Here is a 5,843-nt window from a genome sequence, read left to right on the forward strand (position 1 = left end):
AAAATGGAGAATTGGAACGTGAATTTGAATTTACTTGCCCAAGTTCGACTTGCTAGTAAATTGTGGAGCTGGGATTTGAGCCCAGATCTTCTAACATCAGAGATTATGTTCCTTAAGTACTGTGTATGTACTGCCCCAATGAGCAACTTCTAAGACCGCTGAAGCGGTCATTTTAACCACCACATTTTTCACTTACAACTGAGATGCTGCTGTGATGGGTAGGAGGAGGGAAGGTGAGTGAAATGACAGGCCAACCTTTGCATGGTCTTTTTCAGTGGGCCAGGAATCATCCTCTTTCAAAGAAGGCTTTGCCCAGCTCCTTGGGCCAGCATCCTGTCTGCCTAAAAAATGAATTGGGAACTACCTGTGTGGGGGAGGAAATGCACAAAAAGATAAAATGTTTGAGCACGAATATCGTTCATAAGCACAAGTCGAGCAGAGTGTATAATTCCCTTGCTGCAAGACGTAATACAGTCTGCTTACTGAAGCAGAATGGCAGTCTTCCTTTTCCTGAGGGGTTGTGAAACCACAGGATAAGTGAATGAACGGATGTGAGTTAGAGGCTTTTTAACATAGAAAATCTTTCTCTTTAAACCAAATATTATATCATGGGCTTTTTGAATACGCTTAGAGAGAAAACAGTCAGAATTCCATGAAACTTGGTCTGTCTTTATGGCCACGATCTTTGATACAGCTCCACTATTTTTTTTTAATTGACATATAGTCAGTTTACAGTGTTGTGTTAGTTTCTGGTGTACAGCATAGTGAATCAGTTATATATATATATATTGCATTTCATCTTCTTTTTTGTGATAGGCTATTACAGATATTGAACATAGTTCCCTGTGCTCTACAGTGGGACCTTATTGTTCATGCCACAGCTCCACATTTAAGATGTACTTTTTATCACTAAGCATGAGGAGTTGTTTTTATCATGCATCCTCAGTTGTCTCTGAACTTTTGACCTTCGTAAGGTCACTTTTTAGAAAAAGTATCATCATTGGTCATGTCATAATTTTTGGATTATTTATACTCTGGGACATAATAAGAGAAGAATTTCATCTATTGGTTCTTTACACTGGAAAGTAAGTAGATACTCACTTTCCTGGACACACAGCCTTGCCGCTAAAGTCATCGGGTCCTTAATTTATCCTATTGTCTCCCCCTCACATCTCCCCAGCCGATGTCCTAAACCTAGGCCACTTGGCTCAAGCCTCTGCCCCATCTGAAGTGTACTGTACCCTCCAGAGAAACAGAGACAGATGATAAGAATTGGCTCATGTGATATGGAAGCCAAGAAGACCCACAGTCTGCCATCTGCAAGCTGGAGACCCAGGGGAGCTGATGGTGTCATTTGGTCCCAGTTTGAAGCCTAAGAACCAGGGGAACCAACAAGAGAAGTCACAGTCTGAGTCCAAAGGCCCCCATATTGGTGTGTGTTGGGGAAGGATCAGTGATCTAAGTCCCTGACAGAGCCCTAAGGCCTGAGAACCAGGAGCACTGATGGAGGAGGGCAGGAGAAGCCGGGTGTCCCAGCCCCCACAGAGAGCACATTGGCCCTTCCTTGGCCTGTTTGCTCTATTCAGCCCTCAATGGATTGAACGATGCCAATGGACATTGGGGAGGCCATCTTTACTCAGTCTGTGATTCAAATACTAGTCGCTTCCAGAAACACCCTCACAGACACACTCAGAAATGACTGACCAACAATCTGGGAATCCCTGAGCCCAGTCAAGTTGATATGTAAAATTCATTATCTCACCTACTTAGCAGAGAGACACCCAATGTGGCAGAAAAAAAGTCCAGGTGAACCCCCTCAGCTTCTCTCCCCTGCACCTTCAAAGGTACAGGCTTTTTTGCAGTCACCCTCTGTCTCTCCATCTTCATGGAAAATCTCTCTTTTCCTGCCCAAAGTTTTGGACCACATTCTGCCTCTTCGATGACCTTGATGTCAGTCAGTCCTTCTCTTTCCCTTACATTTCTAGCTTTCCACTGCCGACGCTGTCTTTGGGGGTATAACTATGCTCAGGTAAAGGAGCTTTCAGGACTGGATGCCTTTGGGTGCTGATTGCCATGAGGACAGACTACCGGGAAAATGAGTTTCAGGTTCACTCCCATGTTTCAACTGTCCCCTGTATAAAAATAATTCAGCGGTGGAATTTTCTCATCTCTTAAATGGATATAGTGATATGGACATGATAGGGTTCTTTTGAAGACCAAATGATACGATGAATATCTCTGAACAATGTGTATCACTAAACTGAGAAACCAAAATGTAGTAAGTGGTCGAAAATGGTGACATTTGTGGCTGTGGTATTATTTATAGTACGTATGGTAGTGGGATAATTATATGAGGAACTGAACTGAAATAACTTCAAGGGGCCATTTGCTTCTCCAAGGACAAGTTTGGATTCTGTAATCTCCTGTCCAATCCTTTGTCAGTGTTTAATACATTGCAGCTGTATCCAAACTCTCTCCCAGTTTCCTTTCCACTTAGAGCCACCCTTGTTCCAGGGGCACTGGCCCACTGGCCATTCCCCAGTCATGCTGTGGACTTCCTTGCCTCGTGAGTCTGTTCATGCTGTTCCTTCTGCTTAACCTGCCTTTTCCCTTTCACAAGATCTAGAATGGTGCACCTTGATCAGTGATATTTTTCTCATCCTCACAGTAACTACTCTGGGCGGAGTTGGTGATCCCAAAGCTTTTACACACACTATCCCACATGGTATGTTTATTGTTGACCTGCTTTTCCATCTGCTACACGTAGAACTCCTAGAGGATGAGGGTGAGTTAAGCTTGGTATCTTTTAATGCCTGGGTGCTCAGTACAAGTCTAATGATTGTGCTAATGGACAACTTCTCTGGCTTCATGACACTGCCCACCAGTTGAGGAACTGCGTGGCCACTTTAATCAAATTATTTTTATCACATTATTGGAGATTTCTTTTGGTACTTTTAAAGCTGTTAAGTAGCAGCGCTCCTTTCTTTGACATTCCAAAGACGGGAAACTAATACAGTGTTTGGTTCCATCCTTTCTGTTTCCACTGATGCTAAGAAATAGAACATTTTAGCCTCTTGATTATAAGGGGGAGATAGCCTCTTAAAAATAATTGACTCAAGTAAGCAGAATACCTTTTCAGCCACTCTTCTCTCACCTCCTTATTGCCATGAATGATTTTAGTGATTTGTCATCAATTTTAAAGACAAAGCTGCCATCTCCCCTGTTGTGTATGAGGCCACTTAGCAAAGTCAGTAATTATCATCAACTTACTCTTTCTTCTAAGATGCAAAACACAGCTTCAGCATTTAACAGGAGATTCTGACCAGAAGAGAATCCGATTGGCTCAGGGGTATGTTGCTGGTAGACAAGAAATTGATCGAAAAGGGAGTAAGCAGGTGCAGGACTGGCTTGTTGCTTACTTTTGAGGTTGGCAATCTTGTGACAGCTAATAGTTTATTTACATCTTAATCATTGCCTACAGATATCCTAAAGACCTTTGCTTTTCCTATAAGGAAATCAGACCCTTTCTACTTAGTTCTTTACTTGTTGGCAACCTCAGGTTTAGAAGTGACCCCAAAGGGCAGTTTATCCAAATATGTCTGTTCTCTTTTCTCTTTTCTTGAACATTTCAACACTATCTATACGTGTATCTTGAGCAAAGTGGTTAGGATCTCCAGCTTAGCTGTTGACCTGTTTTTTAGTTATGATTTTGGTTTTGGTTTGGTTGGTTGGTTTTTTGTTTTTGTTTTTACATGTATTCTCATGTATAAGTAAAATTACTCAATCAGTGAGCAATCTGACAGACTAAGACCTGGCTTCAAAGCAGTCATCTGAACATTTTAAGAAAGTCGCTTTCATTTCAGAGCCTGCTTTGAGTTCATATTGCAGAAGAAAAATTATCTCAGAGAAGACATATTTTCTGTTAGAGGGCTGAAATGTCCATTTTTAAAAAATTATTTGGTTTGGTGTACCAAATCTCTGAATTTTTTATCCTCTTTTTTTTTTTTTCACATTCTTGCTTTCTTAATTCAACTAGAATGCTTGCTTTTAAAACAAGGTTTCTCAACATTATTGACATTTTGAGCCAGATAACTTTGTTTTGGGGGATTGTCCTGTGCCGTGTAGGATGCTTAACAGCATCCCGGGTCTTTTACCCTTGACATAAAAGTAGTGGACCACTCCTGTCCCCAAGCTGTGACAATGAAAAATGTCTCTAGAACTGCTGAATGTGCCCCAGATGTGGGAGGTCGCTGTAGGGACAAAAACACTCCCACTTGAGAACTGCCAATTTAAAATAGTTTTCCATTTTAAAGCCTCAGTGCCAGAACGTGGGAAGAATTCTCTACTTTAGAAAGGAAAAAGAAAAACAAGAAAATGATGGGCAAGACCGGTTTTCTTCAATGAATGATGTGGGTCAGTCCCACTCAATTGCCAGCTATTTTTGTAGTGTTTGTCTGCTGTAAGGAATTATGTTTTTACTTTTATCCCTATTCATTGATTTCCCTTTTCAGTTGATTCTTCATTATCTGGATGTAGGTTATGCCTGTGCTTTCATTTTTCCTGCAGGCTTACAGATTACACACCTGGGCTGAAGAATGAATTTGGAAGGTAGAATTTCCCACTGGCCCCTGAGGATCCGTTCTTTCCCTTTTCTTGGCCCTCCTCTCACCATGGGCTGTGGGCTGAGTGAATCATCTAGAAACCCTGGCCCTCTGGCTTTCACTTGGCTCAGTTAGAATAGGCCAGTGGGGAGCACTGGCAAGAGACTGGAGAACAGGAGGAGAGAAAGGCTGGGAATCCTGTATCTTTGGCCACCATTTTTGTCAGGTGGCCCTTCTTCCAAGGCTGCAGCTCTCTCAGGCTCCCAACAACAACTCTTCCCTTGCCTTTTCAGGCTTAAGTGGGATGACAGCTTTCTGGTCTTCCTCATCCCTGGGAGCTTCACCATCACATAAGCATTCCCTGAATGCTGTCCATGCTGCTGTGACTGATCCCTTTATTAGACACTTTTCAGTGACTTCCATGAATGTGTCTTCTCTTTCCTTCCAGAAAGCTGCTCATATGAGATGACCCTTCTCTTTCAGTGATCCCAAGTAGCTTCTGGTCACTTGTTTCCATCAGGATATTGACTGCTTCTGGGGTGTCTTGTAAATTTCCCATCACTCTGTCTATAACTCTGGTCCAGGAAAGTTGTTGACAAACCTTAGCATTACTGTGTGTAACAAAGTGAAGGTACAAAATGGTCTTGACTCCTTTAATATGAAGAGTATGGTAGTTACACCTGCCTCATTTCTGCAGACAGAGATAAAGAAGGCTTTCTGTTTGTTTTAGTGTGATTCTCACCAGGCATAGAAACTGTGGACAGAGGAGCTGTCACGTTTCTTGACTTGACCTGACCTTGAGGTTCAGTGTGTATTCACAATCATGTCATCTTCATCATCCATTATCAACAGATATTGTGTGCCTCTCATATATGGGGACCCGTGCTAGGTTCTGGGTACAGGGGTGCAGGCTGTATGAACTTGGTCCTCCTTCCCAGATTGAAGAAACTGGGCTGGGCACTTAGACTATGAGAAGATAATTTGATTTTTTTGCCTTTTTGAAAGACTTGCAATCATCTTTCTTTTATATTCTTCTTCATATCATTCATTATCACCATCCATTCACCCTCTCTGTTCCACATAGTCATCAAATCATAGAAATCCTTCCTCTAAAACAGCACTGTCCAATAGCAACATAATGTAAGCCACAAGTGCAATTTTATATTTTCTGGCAGCCATATTAAAGAAGTAAAAGGAAACAGGTGAACTTAATTTTAATTAATTAATTAATTTTTTATTGGA

The sequence above is a fragment of the Camelus bactrianus genome, chromosome 8, assembly GCF_048773025.1.
Source record: "Camelus bactrianus isolate YW-2024 breed Bactrian camel chromosome 8, ASM4877302v1, whole genome shotgun sequence".
NCBI classification, from domain to species: domain Eukaryota; kingdom Metazoa; phylum Chordata; class Mammalia; order Artiodactyla; family Camelidae; genus Camelus; species Camelus bactrianus.